This window comes from Lepisma saccharinum, chromosome 22, assembly GCF_977018435.1.
Source record: "Lepisma saccharinum chromosome 22, izLepSacc3.1, whole genome shotgun sequence".
Classification (NCBI taxonomy): Eukaryota; Metazoa; Arthropoda; class Insecta; order Zygentoma; family Lepismatidae; genus Lepisma; species Lepisma saccharinum.
In genome coordinates, this window is record NC_139250.1 from 25,054,129 (window position 1) to 25,075,479 (window position 21,351).

Genomic DNA, 21,351 nt, shown 5'->3' on the forward strand with positions numbered 1-21,351 from the left:
CACCAAAAGCATGTACGTATGTATGTCTACGGTATCTAGACACCTGCCGCACTCACTGCACACACCATTGTGGTATTTACTCCACGTTCGCCGCTTTCTTTGCTACAATTTTTTGTGGACGTTTCTGGACTGTGGTGAAACCTGACTCATCCACGTTGAATATTCGGTCAGCCGTTAAACCAAACAAACCATACCATCTACTACACTCGTTCAAACCATAATCCCCATTATTGTATGCTGCTATAGCCATTTGCAATTCCATCTCTGTCCACAACCTATACTTTTCCCGGTCCAATTTGAGAAACACGTGGCGGTCCAACTTAGGCAATTATACCCTGTTAATAAAAATATGACTCTACACGAACATACGCAACTAAACCATAGTTTTACCACATGTAGTTAGTGGTTAATCAATGGCCCTTTTTAAATATACTACAGGACATTTGATTACTTACCCCTAGTTTACACAAGAGCTTAAGATCCGATGCACAATAATTGCAACACAGACAATGGAAACACAATAACAGCACTCCTACTTCGTCGAACGTCTCTAGTTGACTGACCATTCAGTCATTTGTACATGACACTGACGCCTACCAGTAGTGCCAACTCACCTGTTTCAAATACTACCAGGTGGTTATAATTAAAGTGACGGTGTTCAGAGTGGTACAGCACGGGCTGTAATGAGAGTAGCAGTCTGAAACTTCGTAGATATGCTAATGAAGCAATGCGCTCGCGAATTATGCCAAAAAAAAAAAAAATAGTTCCAATTCTTGCCACCAGGGTAAAAAACGGCGCTGTAAGCAGTCAAAACGTGGAATTTTCCATAACTCTGACGTCAAAGTCGGTGAAATTGCCTAACCATTGTGTGAGCTCCCTGGTTGTTGTTGGTGACGCTTGTTGCTTTTTCCTTTAGTAATGTTCATGTAATTCGAATAGTGAAATTGTAGCGATATTTTATTACAAAGAGTATTGTTTTCTGCGATTTATAGTGTTTTTCCTGTAACTATACCAAGTTTTGACTGCTTACAGCGCCATTTTTTACCCTGGTGGCGAGAATTGGAACTATTTTTTTTGGCATAATTCGCGAGCGCATTGCTTCATTAGCATATCTACGAAGTTTCAGACTGCTACTCTCATTACAGCCCGTGCTGTACCACTCTGAACACCGTCACTTTAATTATAACCACCTGATAGTTTATACCAAAAACAAAGGTGGTCCAACTTAGGCAACGGTCCAATTTCGGCAACTCTCCTCTATAGATATTGTGTGTGTGTGTTTTAGACCCATGACAAAATAAATAGTAGGCAACTTGTGCATCACCGTTTTCATTCACTCTGTATCGAATTTAAATAGAACTGTCAAAACGTGGAAGACAATATGTACTTCACATCAACAGAATTCCATTCCTTAAAACAACACATGATGCAGAATAAAGAAAATGAAAATAGCAATGGACAATTTGCCTACCTTTTCTTTTGCTGTTGGCTGTACCTTAATCAGATGAAAGGTTTTCTCATTGGAGTAGTGGTAACGTTGTCGCATTGTGAGAAAGGTGTATCATGATCTATACCCGGTGGAGGTGTATAGTATTTCGGATCCCACTTAAAACTGTAGGTACAGTCCCTATTAGACTATCTGTGCTTGAAATGAACATTAAACAAAACACAAGCGAATTTCAATTGATCGAAACAAAGTGCAACACACATTGAAACAGTACTAAGTTTCAATTAAATTTGTCATTAATTTGCAAGAAGAAACTATATTAATATTATTATACATTTATACAACGAATATTTAATGAAAATACTTAATTGTTACATAAACCTCATTCACGAATTCAAAAGTAAATTTGAAGTCATGTTTTTCATAGGTAGTAATGTACGAGATTAAATTAATTATGCCCTAAATAATCTTGAGTTTATATTTCACACTGCTGTTTTTTAATGACTCTAATTTAAGTCAATTATCTGAGAGCGCATTTGTATCTCCCTTCGCCTCTTGCATGAGATATTTAGTTCACAGAAACTCGACTGGGTTGTAAAATTCTGCGATGTTCGGAGAGAAGACCTTATCTTTGTTTTGCAGCAAGAGGCAATATTCGCAGAGGAGATCGATAAGAAGCTTTTTTAGCCGGAATGAATAAGTACTGGTCATTTTGAAGAAATTTAAGGAGTAATCATTATATACCCTTAATTAGTTTCGGAGTGAAAACGAAGGCAAGGTTTAGTGATAAAATGGCGTGGTTTAAAAGAAGACATTTTAGAAGTTCATCAGCTCAAAGCAGAATAGGAAATTGGAACTTTTTTCAGAAATTTTAATGAGCACTTTTTATTTTTTTTTAAATATGTATTTATCGCTATCACTGTCGGCTGAAAGTTTTTTTTAGTCAATTTACATGTATGATTCTTCTCTCAAAAATGTTGCTTTCAAAAGTAACTAGTTAGTTACAATTGCTCAAAATGTAACTGTTCCTTCCCAACACTCCTATTTTCTACGTTATACCTACAATAAGAATTATTTCATTTTATGTAGGATTTATACACTTTTGTTTAGTATTCTTTTTAAAAAAAACATATTATGAATGAAATGATATGGCAAATGTAGTTACCTGTAACGTTTTTCCAAACATGTAGAGATTTTGTAGTTTCCTTCCAATTCAATCTGAAGTTTAGATTTGTTTCTTCGGCTGATGAGACAGTTGAGTGGAAAACTTTACAAAATTTAGAACTGCATAATTTGTATTCATGTCCGGATATTATTAGAATGATTAAATCAAGAAGACTTAGGTGGGCAGGCCATGTGGCACAAATGGGAGAGGAAAGAGGACGTTGCAGGATTCTTGTTGGGAAACCTGATGGTAAGAGACCTGTAGGATGGCCAAGACAAAGATGGAGGAATAATGTTGAGATGGACCTATAGGAAATCTGTAAGGATGGAAAAGATTGGATTGATCTTGCCCAGGATAGGTACAGATGGAAGGCTTGTGTTGCTGCAGCCATAAACCTTCGGGTTTTAGAAGGCTAAAGAGTTAGTTAGTTCATAAGAAAGGAGACAATTTGTTTCTCAGTGCTGTAAGGACACTTCAATCGCGAGTGTAATGGCCGATTTCAAGGCGTGTGTCCTAATGGATTTCCCCAAAGAGTAAGTTCGGAATCTAGCCTTCCGTATCGAATTATTTCGCTGGCGACCATCCCAAGTCTCCACACTGTGACGAAGGGAGATGACATGTCTTCAAGACAAATAAAATCCTCTTGAAAGAAAAGGATAATTGCCTTTTCCCATCTTCTGGCTGACGGGAAAGAAATATCAATTCACAAATTCCCTCTCTGCCTTCTCAGTTTGTAAGTGTCCCCCATTTCCTTCTTCTCCAATAAGAAAGAAAGTCTTCAAATGACTCTAATCTTTATAACGTATCGTCCAACAGTATAATGAGACAATACGGTTTTGAACATTTAAGGCCCTAAGTCAGAACTTGAAGTTGGTTTCTGGAAAACGTTCTTCTCCCATCAGAATCTATTGGAACTTCACTGAATTTTTCCTTCCAAACCCTTTGTGGATCCCCGTTACGATAATTCCATCCACTTCTTTTCTTTCCTTGGGTGCAGTGAAAGCTACTGAAAGACGAGATGGAAGAATGTGTGAAAATAAAAATTGAAATTGGTTCAATTTCGAAATTTAGATTCCTTGTCTGGTTATCTAATGCCAATAAAAATGTTCTTGGAGATACGTAAAGAATATTCGTACTTGTAGGGAATATCGATGGAGGGACAACGTTGAGATGGACCTAAGGGAAATCGGTAGGGATGGAAAATGGTATATAGATCTTGCTCAAGATAGGAAAAGATAGAAGGCTTATGTTGCTGCATCCATGAAACTTCGGGTTTAAGAAGGCTAGAGAGTTAGTTAGTTAGTTTTATTTAAAAAATCATTTTTGATTTTTTGATTTTTCTAGATTTTTATATTTTTTAAAAGACACGTTTAAGCTGTTTTTTATATTTGCATATTAATAAAGTTACGTATTGAAAACTAAAGGAACTACGAAATATTTTTTTGTAAAAAGTCCTGCAAACTGGATCACGTGTTCTTGAAAGAGGGTCATGGGTAGTAGCTGAAATATAACTACACTGACAAACATATGTGTCCAAAATATCACTAACACATTTCAGTACACAACACACTTTTCCCTACACAACACACGTCCCACAAATGAATGTATTTTTCCAACACATTGTTCATGGTACCACGCTGAGCACCGCATGCAAGAAATCCAATCGCAGATAAAACTGTAATTTAAATCTGAGTACAACCGCTCACAAAATCCACACTTGTCGTTACCTTGACTTTCCTCTAACGATTCGTCATCAGAACTGGTGGAGCTGTCAGTTGAAGAAATGCCATCTCTCTTTTTCTATAATGTGATGTTCTGTCGCCGCTTAGATTTTAGCAGAACTTCTAGACTTTTAGATACTACTGCAAGGTCTCGTAATTCTATCACATTATTGGGTGATGTGACATGGACGTCTTTCTTCTCTTGTTTTTGTCTCTTTCGTGCTGGTGTTGGTGAGGGTACGATGTTTATATATGTGTGTGTGGGTGGGGGGTTATATATCTGTGTTTTCCTGTTTTCTAACATCTAATAATACATTCTGTTTACATATTGTGCTATTTTGTGGTGATACGTTATGCACTACTTTTTATGATCCAATGTAAATGATTAGTATACGAACTGCAAAGTAGAGCAACAGCAATAATGACCATGGAAAATCAATGACATCGTATTTGTGTAGTATTTCTCCAATTTATAACACACACACATCAACACCTTATTACAACAATGCTTACCTTATGAGCTTAACCAAGTAATGAAGAAATATTTCACAGCAGTAAACACACACAATGACTCACGTCAAAGGTATGTTTAGAATCGCTTTGTCACAATGAATACACAGTGAACAGTGTACCCGTACTCTACTGTCTGCACGAGGGACTCGGTGAGAATAGTAAAATACATCACCACGCCATATGTTAAGCGCTGGAGACAGTAAACCTTAGGGCGATTCGGTTTGCAGGCCGATCCGATTTTGAGGACTCCACTCTATATTTTATTTCCTTCCTTTCCCTTTCTTAGAGCCTGATAAACACCATTAAATGATTACCAAGTTAATGTACTTTCACCAAACTGATTTTGAAACCTTCAAAATCCTTATGTACATTATTCTATAAATTATTTATTGAATGTGATTTAAATCATTTGTTTTAATCATCTGATTTAAATCTTGACTTAAATCAAACTGATTTATATTAATCCACATTGTATGTGTGTGTGTGTATATATATATATATATATATATATATATATATATATATATAATATGTACTCGATATATGAACTCGATATTGATAATCAAACGGTAGTCAGGTTCCCACTATATCTCGTGTATATATCATTTGCTTATTTAAAAACTCATAGACATATATCGTATTGGCAGTTCATCTATGGCGTTTTCTTTGTATAATTGTTTACCAATGCACGAATCTTCGAGTCACGTTAAATTTTATATTGTTTATAAATAATACGGTTAGAGAATTCTAACATATTTTTTCCATTCTTATTGTTACTAGTGCTACTTGTATTGCTGGTACTAATAATACGAATGGGCTTCGCGGAAAGCGTTTATGATAAAGAGGTAGGGGTTAAGATTTTTAGGAACATTGCACTTACGTGGTTTCAATACCACTTGAATACATTCATTCTTGCAGTCGACAAAATAAATGAATAGTATTAATATGTTTTCCTGCTTTATGTGGATTAAAGTGTTAATATTAAATTATATTCTGGGTTTCCAGAATGCTAGTATATAAATTCCTAGGTTGGAAACCATGAGCTCATAAACTGCAAGAACTTGCAGAACTCGAAAGGTTAGCGCGCTCATCGTTGCTGGATTCCAGAACGTGTGGAAGAAGGAATTTGATGTCACGCTCCTCCGGAATTCTCAAGTGACTAAGGAGAAGTGACCACTTAGCATTTCAGCGCCTACATGAGGAACTTTCTCCACTCCGTCCGGGTGAAAAGGTCACATAAGTCGAAACTATGTAACAAAGTACCGAGAAGATTAAGTGCGTGTATGGGCTTCTCAAGTCTCCTCTACAGAATTATGTTTGCCGTCCTCCGTGGCGAAGTGGTTAGCACATCGCGCTACGACGCCAGGGGTGCCGGGTTCGAATTCAGGCCTGGGCGCATGTTTTCTTTGCGAGTGGGTCTTCATCAATTTCATCATATCAATACGAATTCTCATTGTTGTGATTAGCCAAAAGTGGCAGAAGGGGGACGTTAAATAACAAACAAAACAAATGTATGTTTTGAAAACAATATATCAATTTTCGTGCAGAAATCGGAGATCAAATGTCTAGTAAGTATTTCTAATATTAAATCAGTGCATTCATTAGCTAATGCGAAACTTTTTGAAAGGGAATTCTCACAACGGATAGTTCATATTGTCGATCGCAGGATATGGAAGTTACGGAGGAATAAAGGTGCCATCTTTTCTTAGTACAGAACAATATAATAGCCCACTTTTTATCCCGCCGACAATTGATAGCCATGCAAACATTATTGAGGCAAAATGTTCTCTCTCATTGTTGCACGGGAAGTGAAGAAGTTTCGTTCTCATTTCTTTGCCTTTCTCGCTTTTCACAAAATCAGTCAAAAGTAAAAATAACATTCGGTACATTACAGCCCCTACTCTACTCTATCGGGTATGGGATAAATTCGAGAGTACTGTTGTGCATATTTTTGGCTTTACTGGGAATATTTCTGCATTTTCTGACATATTTGTAATTTTTCGTGACATATTTTACAATCTATATGACATAATTACCTACATATTTTACAGTTTTATAGGACATAAAGTCCCGGGCCCTAATAATCACATAATCTCTATAATCACCCCCAAATCAATGCACTTATGCATTCTGTGCTGCAATTTGTTTACAGTCATCTGGTAGAATGATTTGTGCTGAGTGTCACACCACTGAATGACCGCCTTCGCCCGTGTGGAAGTGACGTCCTCGAAGTGAATTCTTCATAGCAGGGAAAAGATGAAAATCTGACGAGGACAGGTCGGGGCAATAAGGTGGATGGGGAAGTGTGGTGAAGCCACACTCGACCAAAGTAGCCTGTGCAGTGAGGACTTTCCGACAGAGGTACTGAATCACGGCCCTGTCGGCCACTCTCTTCTCTGACACTTCATTCATTTTCAATCTGGCAAAAATATAGAAGAAAACATGTGAATTTAATAAAATTTCGCACACAGTGTTCTAAAACTCACACCTTACATCCTCCAAAATTTTAACTAGCTAGCATCATTCCTTCCATGTGAGGCTCAAAACTTTTCACTTTCAACTCGTACAGGAATTTTCTTGTCGTAAGATCCAGTATTTGGAGCATTGTCATAATTGTGATGTTAACAGTACTTTTTCTTTCCATAAATGGAAGAAATGGCTTGAAATCCATGGTTTCTTCATCGACCTACCGGAAATTAAAGCTGTGACACTTCCTATGTATTTTATGAATCTCGTCTTGAAGCATAACAAACTTACTTCTCCTGTTTTCTTTTTGAAGCAATGAAGTACAACGAACTCTACTTTAAAATATTATTACGAACTTTCATTTGGATTGCTTTTTGACTTAATTGCTTATTTAAACAGGTATGTATTTTTAAGAGCCGACCCCGTGGCGTAGTGGTTAGCATGGCGCTACGGCGCTAGGGGTACCAGGTACGAATTTCCGACCTGAACATTGATGTTTGTGAGTGTCCATCCTTCAATTTCATCATGTCATCACTCATCTCCGTCTTCGCAAATTAGCCAAAAGTGGCACAAAAAGCGAAGTAAAATAAAGCAAATCAATCAATGTCGGTTTAGGACATCTACACCCATTTCCTCAAATAACGTAATTGTACCATTCGCGAAAAACTATTTTCTGGAACAAAATGATGTTGTAACAGGCATTCCTACACAGTTTATACTTCGACATAAAATTGATGTATTACACTTTGGAAAGTTCCTCCTCTACTCTGAGTTCAGGGTTAGAAACAAATGGTTATTTACCACTGAGCTACCGAGCCGGCTTCACCTGATTTTTCGCTATCCCAATTTTACCGGCGTGGAATCGTCGAGGCCAGGATGGCTCGGTAGCTCAGTGCTAGAGCAATGGCACGGTATGCCAGAAATGGTTATTTGTTTTTCAGAGAAATATTCTCGGAATCAGGACGCCCTCTTTTACAGAGGACTGGGTGTCATGTAGCATATCAAATTTCTCAATAAGTGCAAAATATCCATTAGGACCTTGTGAGAAAGGCATGCAACACAAATAGCCTGCCCAGGCATCAGGGTGACATTGACACTCTCGAGTTACTTTGACTTGCTGGGCAAACCGTTGCCTCTTGTTCAATTTTTTATTCCTTCGTGCTGAAATGCGTTTCCGCGTATTACTTGAATGGTTGTCTTGATGCAGCCATGGCAACAGTTGTGATAGTGATGCATTCCAAGCATTCCAAGTTTGAAAATGCTGAGCAATAGCAATTTATTCAGTTGCGTCTACTTTTACATAGATTGCTCTGTTTCCATCGAACCTATATTTTTTAAAAATATTTTCAATACCTCTTACATTTTGACAGAAACTTTCATGGACGACTTTTGCCCATATGGTTTCTGATCCACGCTATTCAAAATACAACTCCTTGAAATGAAAGTGGAAAAACACTGGCTTCATATCCTTTGTCAACTTGATGCTATGAAATATACTTAATTCATATAGAGGAATCTGGAGTAATTTTGAACAAAGAGGTTATACAGAACACCAGTTTTCTGCTTGCTGCTTTGATAAGAGCGATCCCAGAGGCACAACTACAATTTATTTTTTCTATGGGGGTTGGCAAGGACCACAATAAACGTACCAATAATAATAACAATAATAACATTATTAATATTACTAGTGGTACTATCAAAAATTTGAAATATTTTTTCAACACCATAGATTCCTAATTAGCTAATAATGGAAAACAAGCTGTATTTTTGATTGGATGAAAATGAATGATAAATGCATTAGGAATATAATTATTTATGTACATATAACATGTATAACTTTCATGTACAACATATGTTTTACACATATGCAATATGGAGCGACACATAATAAGAAAATACATATGCAACATGCTAACACTAAGTTGTGTAGGTATTCAAAGTTTAATCAATGCATATGTACAACATATATTATTTAAATACATCAGATCTCAGAAAAGAACTACGTTGCAAGCGAATCGAGCAAGAAATGTTTTAGATCCAATTTTTGCAATTGAAAACAATATTGATTTATAAGGGCGAAAATAAATGTAATTTCACTGGACGCCATGACATTCTCTCCTTTACAACTTTTGTTTTTCATTTAGATCATTCGGCACCCACAGCCTACTCCCGCCGGCACCTAGCTACGGCTCTGAACTTGCCGAGACTGAGAAAAGAAGGTTTTGCGAGTGATGCGAGCAAGATAATTTTATGAAATGTATTTTTATTTGTATGTAATTTGAAATCAAGGGGGGTAATTCCTCCTCTGTACCCCCTTGCAGGTGCCCTTGGCCGTCAATGTTTTTTACCCTCTTTGCTCCCTCTTGAATGGACTACCGTCAAAGGTTGGAGGGCAATGCCCCGTACCCCCCTGTGGTTGCGCCACTGAGTGATCCAATGGAGTCCATTAGTGGTGACGTCACAAGCAGACGACGAGCTGGAACTGAGTCTACACAACGAAAGAACATGTTTTCTTCGTATCTAATTCAATGCTATTTTCCTTCGGAAGGGGTAGCTTTAATTATTGTGACAGCAGTTATGAAACAAAATTAAGATGCGTATCGTTCATCAATGTAAAGATGGGATATCGGAGAATACGACTATATAAAACACATACCTTACAGAGGATAAGGTAAAGAATAACCGGAGTAAGAAAATCATGCATTTTCAAAACATTCCACTTCCGAGCACAGCCGAAGCCGACCGAAGCTCACCCGATCTGAAGTCGGCCACGCTGCCGCTATGGATGGTGGGTACGATGCACATCACAATTTTGTTTCTTAACTGCTGTCACAATAATTAAAGCTACCCCATCCGAACGAAAATAGCATTGAATTGTATACGAAGTAAACACGTTCTCTCGTTGTGTAGACTCAGTCCCAGCGCGCCGTCTGATGGGACGTCACACTATTGGACTCCATTGGTACCGCCAGCTAGCATCAGTCACGGATAATGCGTTAAGCTACTGGAGACGTCAGTATTCTGTGAGACATCGAAGCCAGCGAACAAGGATTGCTTTCTTCAACTGTGCTTGAAATTTATGAACTGCATTTGCTTCGAGATAAGTAGAGAATGTTATATTTTTTATGTCGTTTATTCTTGTAGATGATATATTCAATTAGGCAATTATCACTTTTGGCTAATAGCGATGATGAGTATGAGTGATGGAATTGATGAAGAGATTGATTGATTGATTTAGTTTATTTTACTTCGCGTTTTGTGCCTCTTGGCTAATTTGCGAAGATGGGGATGAGTGATGAAATGATGAAATTGATGAATGGACATTCACAAACAACCAAGCCCGACCGGGATTCGAACTCGGGACCCTTGGCGTCGCAGCGCGATGTGCTAACCACTCGGCCACAGGGTCGGCCGATTGATGAAGAGACCATCACAAAGAACACATATGACCATGCGGTTTTCGAACCCGGGACCAGTGCGTCTTAGCGCGTTGTGCTAACCACTTCACTTTGGAGGTTCCTTATTTTCAAGTACAGTAAAACCTCGTAAATCTGGATCCCGATAAGCCAGACTTCGCTTAAGAAAAAGCAGAATGCAAGGTTTTAAATGTAGCTAGAAGTCAACAAGAGAACTTCCCAAAGAAAAGGCAGTCAACCCCTGATGAAATTCTGTTTCCCGCAGACTTTGTACTGTACTGTATAGTGTATTTAGACCTATTCCCTTTAAATACACCATAATAAACGTGTTTGTTGCTATAAACGGAGTTTTAATGCACTTTTTACCAGTCTTTAGGTTATTTCAGTTAATCCGGACTTTAGTTAAACCGGTCAACTTATCTCCCCATTAGTCCATATTAACAAGGTTTTACTGTACTGTATATACAGGTTTATGATCCTACAGCTCCGCAGTTATTATTGTAGAAGCACCCCTATTACGCTAAGATAAAGTACGACTTCCTGATGGTGTAGAGGTAATCAAGGGGTCCCAGGGTTCACATTGTACAGTGGGATCCATGAGTATTACCGTGTAAATTGTCCATCACCATGTTCGTGCACTTTATTTGACTCAAGGAGCTCAGGATATACAAGAAAACTCAAAACAAGCTGTTGACAACTTCTGCACCAGCGTACATAAAAATCCATCGCTTAGAAACTCATAGGATGTAAGAGAAAATTAATGAAACTAGTCATGGGCCAAGTGCACGGTAATACTCATGGATCCCACGCTCCAGTCACAATTAGCCCAAGACTGAGCATAAGGGCAACTTAAAACACACAAGGTAAAAGTAACAATGTACCATCTTGGTTACATCTATTTTAGCCTGTGTTGTCACCTTGACAGTTATTGTCCACAAAGACAATTGTTATGCGCACGGTGTGTATAATTTGCCGCTGTAGCAGTCGACGAAACATCCGACAAATTAGGACGACAAACTTCAGGATGAAGCCTTGTTATCCTTAAGCAACTTGGAAGGCTTGTCCCACAAGTCCCCGGGGAGCTATCTCCCGACCGCTGCAGAGGAACTTTCCCCTCATGAGACAAGCTTCGTGTTGAAGGAACTAGTACGGACGAGGTGTTGCCGGTAATCGGATTGGGTTCGTGTATCCATTTCAGAACCTTACTGGAATAACCGCATTACATAGAATGTCGGCTAATGGCACAAATGAAGTTATCCGGAGATTGCAAGTTGGAAATGCCTTTGCAGGGAGATCAATCACAGCCGTTGCCACCGTTCCCAGTCTGGGGCTAAGTGGAAGTTGATGTTGGGAATCTTCCCGGAAGGTCATTGGTAATCGCCAGGAGACGATCTTGCGAAAGGAATTGGTTAGGGACGATTAGAGGATCAATTCCTGCGTATACTCTGTTTTCCTGCCACGTCACTTAATTTCACAAGTAAAATAAAAATGATGTTTGAGCAACACGGGTCATTTGCCATCGGACAATCTATCTTCATAAAACATGGATGTATGTGTGTTTGTTCCGCCATAACTCTCGAACGCCTAAAGCAATTCCAACCGAACATGGTACACATATCACTTACAATCTGGAAATAAATACTGTGGGGTAAGACACCCCTGGCACCCCTAGGGGTGGTGGGAAGGGGGTGAAATGTAGAAATAATCGAAAATGACCGATATTAGTGTGGAATCCATGGTTTTCGGGATCGCTAAGATGAATAGTGACACTCCCAATGCCGTTCAACTCCAAGTTCATCACATATCGTATGGGGGGTGAATAATAATACTTTTCGGAGTCGCTAAGCTAATTGATGACATTCAGGATGACATTTACCTGTAAATAAAATTAGTTACTTTCGCACCCCTAAGGGTGGGTGTGGGAAGAGGGTGACGTAAAAATAAATGAAAACGACCGATATTATTGTGGAATCCATAGTTTTCGGAGTCGCTAAGATGAGTAGTGACGCTTCCCATGCCGTTCAACTCCAAGACACACTAGTGCTGGGATTGGGAAAGGGGTGACACGTAAAACGACCGATATTGGTTCGGTTGAGTTGGTATTTTAAGTCCACTTTATGCACAGTAAGGCTAAGGGCCTACAGGTTAAAGTGGGATCCGAACCACTATGTGCGTTCAGGGGGTATCGAACCCGGAACCCCTTGGTTACAAGGCAACAGCACCACTACTGCGCTCGTGAAGGCCGACCGATATTAGTGTGGAATCCATAGTTTTCGGGGTCGCTAAGATGAATAGTGGCACTCCCAATGCCGTTCAACTCCTTGTTCATTTTGCACTATAGTTAGAATCCATTATTTTCCTGTATAATAGAAGATTGGGATAAATAAATACACGGGCAACGCCGGATAATCAGATAGTTCAATATAAAAGTGACATACGCTGCGAGACCTTCTGGTAAGGCACCCAAACGTCAACATCACTTCCACCCCGGTAACTGAAATCCTGCAGAACGAGGCTCTGGTGTTTGGACATACGGCCAGTAAAATCCTACGTGGGGTTTGTGTTGTGCACTGTCCTTATGTGTTTGTCATTGTCCCTACTTCCATCTCTTCGTATCACCATTCCTCCTCATCTTCGCGATTAGCCAAAAGTGGCAGAAAAGCGAAGTGTAATACACTAAGGTGAGAGTATTAAGAAAAATGAAAACTTATTTATTTTCTTATATTTTTCTGATTTGGGCAAAGGTTGTAAAATGTTTAGATAAATTGCCCTCACACTGTCGCTTCTTCATAAATGAATTCTTAGCGTTAGGTATTTAAGAATTCGAATTGAAGAGATTAACTTGACATGATTTCAAAGTTTTCGGTGTGGTTGCACTGACATCACATACTGACGGAGTTTATAATAACGCCTGGAGTTCTAGGTTTGAATTCAAGCTAAAGTACAAAGTTCTTGCGTTTGATCCTGAATAAAGTAACCGATTCGCCTTGTACTACGTATAATCCTCACATTTAGAAAGGCGGTTTATTGGCAGCGATTAAAAAAGCGTTTCTCTGCAAATTAGCATCCAATGTGTATTTTATCTAAAGAAAAGTTATGGTTCATGTAGAACGAAAGATACCACGACACCAAACAGATTAATGTATTTTCACTATTCCATGTCGCCGTTCAATCGCTTACCTAGACTCTGTCTCGGAAATCGCTGAAGCATAACTGTAGAGAAGGGGAGAAAGCGAGTGGTTGCTTCAAATTGTTGGTAGCCGAAGCTGCGTTTCCCCCTCCATGCACCCCTTTCCCTATTGCGCGCTCATTGGTCGAGTCCTACTTGCGCAGATAATTTGTTTTCGTTCTGTTGCTCCAGAGAATACCGGGACAGTGTCTAGAATGGATTTTTTAACAGAATCGACATTAGCAGAAGAGGAATACACCATTAACATTTGAGCACAAGGGTTCTTTACAAATTCATTTTGATCACAGAACGTGAGTCGACTGGCGTGAGTTCGTTTTCTTGTTTTTGCATCCTTAAGGACCTCCGCTCACGTTTACGGCCCAATACTCTTGTAAAATTGGAAACTTGAGAACGTAGCAGATTGAATTACCGTGCCAACGTGTTTATAATGAAAGTAGAATTTGCAGAAATTAAGATTCAAGTGGGAAGATGGAGACATCAGCTTATATCGGATTTCGTGTCGCTGCATATTCACTTCATTATATCGCAACATCTACCCGTTATGGTAACAGTAATAGCCATGCAATTAGAGGGGCATCATTGACTGCGGCATCGGCGGTCGACGACGCGGTTCCGCTTCAGTATCTGCTCTCAGTCAAATGGCATTATTTGATACTTCCACATTAACAAACTTCCCATTGTTTGGGGGAGCAATCAAATTATACATGTCACGTCACTGTTCTCCAATTATCTCTGTACGCAAAGCTCTGAACAGCGGTGACAGTGTCCAACCCTTTCTGTCGAAATACCGCTGATGCTGATTTCTTTAATGGAATAAATTTTGGTGCAGCAATCTCCGTTTGTACTGGATGCGGTGTTAGTTCTCTGAAGCTGTGATTCTCAAGGCTTCCTCGCTCGTCACTGATGAACGCTCTGATGAGTAGAGACAGGATTCTAAAGGGACAAAGGTTTACTCTAAAAAGGAGAAGAATGGGAACATTATTGCCACAAAAAAAGAAATTCAGAAGGACTATAGTTTAATTTTGCACTCCACTAAATATATTATTTTAATTGAAAGCACAACATGTAACATTCAGGTAAAAAAGAGATACATTAAATTTCATGTGAAGTAAAGTAAAACATTCATGTAACAATCGCTGCAACGTACTCCCAACACTCATGGAGGGAAGGTAAGGTGGAAGGCACTTGTTCTTTCTTTCCTTTAAGCTGCACCAAAAAGACATATGTTGAATGTTTTGTTCAGGGAAAAAACAGTCGTACAATATTTGATAACTTGTCAATAAAGGGACCAAGGAAGATGTTTTTTTAAAAAAAAGTGAAAAAGGGAATGTAGGCTTAAAGACGAGTCAATAAAGGGACCAGAAAGAAGAATGCTTTTAATAAAGTAAAAGAAAAGGAATGTGGGTTGAAAGGGAGATAAAAGAGAAACCAAAATCATGTAATCTTGTTGGTGGAAGATAATTATCAACACTGTTGTTATTTATTCCATGATCCGTGATAAAAAACAAAAAAAGGAATTCCCTTTAAAGTCTGATTCATGGCACTGGCGTACGCAAAGGAGGGGCAAGGGGGAAAGGTCCTCCAGAAAGTTTGAGAAAATCGTAAATTTTCTAATGGAAGTAAAAAGGAACTCGATAAAAATAAAAGTGGTGAGTTCAAACTCAAAATGGCTCCAGATAAAATGTTTTTCTCTATACAACTTTTAAAACAATGGTAAAAATATGTAATTACTAAATGTTTTAGTGTATTCCTCCGCCTTCTATATGGCATATATGTGATATCCATCTATACAGTTGCAGCCCCCTGCGTACCTTAGTGATTCACGGTCGAATTTATAGGGGTGGGTCCTACTTTCAGTAATAAGAGAATAGTAAAATTTAAACACCTGTAATAATAATAATAATAATAATAATAATAATAATAATAATAATAATAACTATTACATATGGATATTATTGACTAAACGCACGGCCATTAAAATAGGCGGCTGAGCAGAATTGCGCTGTTGCCACATGTGGGAAAAGCAAAGCGAGAGCGGGAGAAAAGTCGCTGGTTCCCGTGCACTGTTTGGCAACTTCAACCGGGCTGCGTTGCCTAGTTCGAGCGTCAGACCGACCTCTCTCCGAGGCACTTTTGCGTCTTCCCTGACTTTTAGAGCAAATACTGTCAGTTTGTATCATATTTACAAAGACCAACTCTACAACGAGATCTTTCATTCTTTTAACCCTCCTAACAGACAGGGTTGTGCTCCGACGTGGCAACAGCGCAAACTTCTGCCACCCGCCTAATTTCATGGCCGTGCTTTTAGTGGCTAATATTTACAGTATTATTGTCTTCAATGAGAGCCTCCCCGATGGCGTAGTTTGCCGTATCTAAACTTTGGAATGTTGGGAAAATCGTGCCATTGAAAACAAAGCATGCGCCACGGTCAAGAAAGCTGTTGGCACGTTTCTTTGGCAACGTTTCTTTTCCGCGTAGCAATGAGCGAGCTTACGTTATCAGAGAAAGCAGCAGGTGGTTTGTTACTAATCTACGTGACCACCAAGGCAAGTTCACTATTTGTACAGAACGGCCTTGACACAATATTCTAACCGCACGAGACGGCAACCCAAGAATTAATCCTTATATTATTACGTAACATTCCATTAGAAGCTCCTATAGATATCAAACTTACCATGGGGGTTTGTGTTTTGTAAAGATCTCGCTACCCATGTATGCTAACAGTTATAGCACTTGGTTACTCTTACGGCGGGCGGCCTTCATGCTGGCAAGGAAAGTGGGAATCTTTGAAGCGACCAACAGCAGCATGCAGTACGAGGTGTGCGCAGCACCTCCTCCCGCGACGTTGTAACTCTCGGAGCCTCCGCTGTTGAATGGTTCGTCTGCGGCGTATTCCCCGCTCGCCTTGCCGGCATGAAGGCCGCCCGCCGTAAGAGTAGACAAGAGCTATAATAAGGAATGAAAACATCGCACCATATATAAAAACGTTAAACAACGAATTAGTCAGACAAATACAGTCCCCCGAATAGTCCATGACTCTCCCAACCATAATTGACCACGGATATGGGCTAATGTCCACAGCTAAACACCTCTCAAGTGCCGGACAATCAATTTGGTCTACAGTGACTCGCCAAACCGCATATCTTGTAACATGCCTCACTCTATAGCCCATAGGTTAACTAAGTATAAACTCCTCTACGACGTAGACCTAACTGATAATTATGTTCAGTCGAATATGCCACACAGCAATAACTAAGTTCACGGAAACAGACATAGAGTTCCCGAAATTCAACTTTATCTCAGACGAAACAACGTGCAGTGTAATTGATGATAGCTCACTATTTATTACATACAGGGTGTGTCATAAGTAATAGCGCAAACTGACACAGGTGAAAGTACACGATAATAGAAGCAAAAAAGTCTCAGTAAACATGAGTCTGCAAAAGAGCCGTTTTCGAGATAATTGTGAATGTGTGGTTACAAACCGCCACTGACTTCATTGTTTGTAGAGCCCAACACCTATATTTCTGCCGTGCGATGCGCGACACAACTCAAGAAGCAGTGTTGCTAACGGAGCAGATAGAAAAATCGCTGCAGTGCGCCGATGCAGAGCTGTTACGTACGTAGAGAATTTAGATCTATCTAACGTTGAGTTTTAAATGTCATGCATTATACCAGGACTAGGATTCATATGTACTAACAAGTAGCTTTGTATGTAGCTACATACATATGGACTAAAAATTCGCAAATTATGGACTAACACATACGTAAAATTACCAAAAATGCTGCAAAGAAGACTTCTTCATAGTGATTCCTTATTTGAGTGATTTCAAACAAAATAAACACTTTATTATTTTCCATTGCATTAATGCACTGGTGGCGTTCTAACTGTTCACTCCCAAAACCTGTCTACACTGGTACGGATCTGCAACGACAGATAATACACGACCGACACTACCACTGCTTTGAGAACTAACAATATGCAAAAGTGTTAAACCGCGACAATTGGACCACAACACTCCTCCTGAAGCAGTATTATTGCCTCTCTGTGATCGGCGACTGTCGGTTGCCTTTGTTGTACATTTACAAACGATGCCGGCTTCCACAACAATATCAAGTACATTTACTGACACTAGACGATAAGCTGGGCGCGGCTTTTTTTCTATTAACTTGTCCACCCTTCGAAGCATGGCAATTTTAACACAGAAAACAATATGCTTCGCGTTAAGCAGCAAAAATTACAGCCTCCTCTATGCAATTTCTACAAGAACACGTGCCGGACCCAAGAGTTGAAATGCTCATGGAGCCACATAATTTATTTCTTTTGAACAATTCCAAAATTATGAAATATGAACAATTTGTGAATTTCCCGAGCTTGGCTATGCAAGGTTTTTCATTTCAACTTTGATAGAACTGGAGGCATTATGGAATTTAACGTTCATTAACAAATACACACCTTCACATACACACACGCAATACACGCACACAATGTCAAACCGGTCAAATAATTAATATGGTGCTTCGAATCCAACAAAACTCACCGTCACTTTAACTGCCTTCCTCCTTCCTTGACGGTAATAGTGCTTCATTATTACAGTTGGCAACACTAGTTACTAGCTAGCCAATGAACATGCACTGCTTAAAAGAAGCAACCACTTCGTCATGCTATATTGCTACATTACCGTCCCTGCCGAAGGGTGTGAACCGCGAGCTGGAGCGCTATTCAATTGTTTTCAATGATGTTTGCGCGAGTGTGTCCAGGAATGAAATGACAATATGGCAACAATGGCGAAGGTTGGCGAGCAGCGTAAAACACGTGATGCTAAGAGAGAGGGAGACGAAACGAAAATTGGTATGTGCGCACCGGCAAAGATATGTGTGTTGCACTCTAAACGTCGTTCTAGTTGGTAAAATGCCAATAATGTGTGCGAATGTGTGGTTACAAGCAGTCACTGATTGCATTTTGTAAACACAGAGTGCTTTACTCCTGGAGCGTTCCGAGGTTTGCTCTGTGTTTACAAAACAGAACATTTCCAAGAGGTGGCGTTGTAATCAATCAGGATGGATACAATCTGTACAGAGAATTGTACATGCTTGTGACCAATTCCGAAATGAACCAGGGGTGTTCGAAAGAATTCGAAACTCAATGCGGAGTCGCGTACAGTATTGCATCCAGATGCAAGGACGACACTTTGAACACCTCCTTTAAGAGATAGGAGTGTATAGTAATTGTAACATGTAACATGCTAACTTTTGTTAAAGTAAGTAGATTGTTCAATAAAAGCAATGAAATCTCCAATGACTTTTCTTACTGTATTATTAGCATTATACCAACTAGGACGACGTTTACAAACAATGAAGTCAGTGGCGGCTTGTAACCACACATTCGCAATTATCTCGAAAACGGATCGTTTGCAGACATAAGTTTACCGAGACTTTCTTGCTTCTATTATCGTGTGCTTTCAACTGTGTCAGTTTGCGCTATTATTTATGATACACCCAGTATATTTCCAAGTGAACAGATCAGTGTCCCAAGAGAGTTCAGTTTATTCTTGAAAGAACGCTATCAACAAATTCATCCACTCACCAGGAAGAAATTTTATGCAAATTTCCTAATTGCACTAAATACCTAAATGTAGTTTATACTTAAGTGTAGTGTACATATACTGTAGAGATTGATTCATGCTCCTGTGTACTGTAGTTCATACTAACATGTAATAATAATAAAATGTAATTCTTATACGCCTGTATATAAGTTCTTGGATCAATAAAAAAAATGCAACTTCATCGTCTTGTAATCAAGGGGTCGCGGGTTCGATATCTGGTGGAGGCACATTGCATAGTAGGTCCAGTCTTAATTAGCCTATCAGTGCATAAAGTATACTTAAAACATCAATTCTAATTATTGTGTCTTCAAATAGTTTCATATTAATAAATGTTACCTTTTAAATATTTCGCAGTACATGTCGACTTGCATTGAATTATGTAGGTCTTCATCAAGTGCTTTATCAATGTCTTAGTCCACTGTTGGTACAATTCCTAAACTTGATAATTGCATTAAAAGTTACACTATTATTTTTCCTCATGTACAATTGGATTTTTTTTTCAATTTTTCAAAATGTACATGAAATATCTGTGTGTTTTTGTTTCATTAATTTTTAAAAGTTAATGCTTTTTTAAATTTATTTTTAACACAATGAATTAGTAAGAAATATTAACATAATATATGTTTTCTAATTTCAGGTATGTACTTGTGATGCCAATTGCAAAATGTACTGGAGAATTGTTAATTTGGGATCTTTCCATGGTGATGTAAGGTAGGTGACAATTGATGTTTTAAGGCTGGGTCAGTTGCGTTTTCGTTCTAGTGACGTAATCCAAACGGGTTGTGATTTCTTTCGACTACCTTTGATACGTATTTCTGAGTAATATCGTCGTACGATTGTAACCACATGATATCCAGTAAATACATAGTCGCTGCAAGATTACATTGTACAAGTTATTGATGTGGACAGCTTACCAAGATTAGTTCTAAAATTTGCTCAACATTGATGTTAATTATGTTAATTGCATTTGTTGGGTTTTGCAAACAGAAGCACTCTCAATGCTTTCCATTCCATGGGGAAGCAGCGTTACGTAATATAGGTATATGTACGAGGGAAAGTCAATAATTAATATCCCCTTAACTGTATACTCTTGCTATTGTAAATACAGTATTTTGCACGTAAAGCCCGAATGGTCAAAGTATAAACTTCAGGATACCCAGACATTTACGCCCCAGTTGTGGGAGTTTAAAGGGAGGGAACAGCGGTGTTGCTACATGCCTGATTATTGTCGAGTCGTACACGACATCTTTAACTTTCAATGTGCACCCTTCGCTCGCATTTCAGGGAGAGGCAGGGAATCAGAGACCCATTCGTTTGCTAAGCGGCGCCACCATTAACCTTCGCCGTCCCTGGCATTGTTGAAGGTGCTTCTTGTTTCGAAAACGAGTCGAAACGAAAAATGTGGCAACGCGAATACCATGAGAATTTCCTCTCATCACGACAACTGGACGAAGCCGATTGATTCAGAGGTACATGTGACCCTTCTTGGCGGAAAATACAAAAATATAATTTTTCTGTCCTTGAACAGGCTTTAGTCGGCAAGTTCATTTAGACCATATTCTCATTGTTCCTGGCTGTAACAAATGTTGGAATTATAATTCTGGTTACTCACGTCTAAGTTGTTCTGAGACTTTAGATTTACAGATAAGCCTCCAAACTGAAAATAAAAGTACACTCACATCTTGTTCATGCGCATGATTTTCGAGACATCCATTGAAGATCGAAATATGAGTTTCTCCTTTGTTCGAGTAACTGTTGAAAGAGATTACGTTTCTCAGCCGTTTTCAGCCCGCCACATTGTTGCTTGCACAAAAGAAACGCCCCACT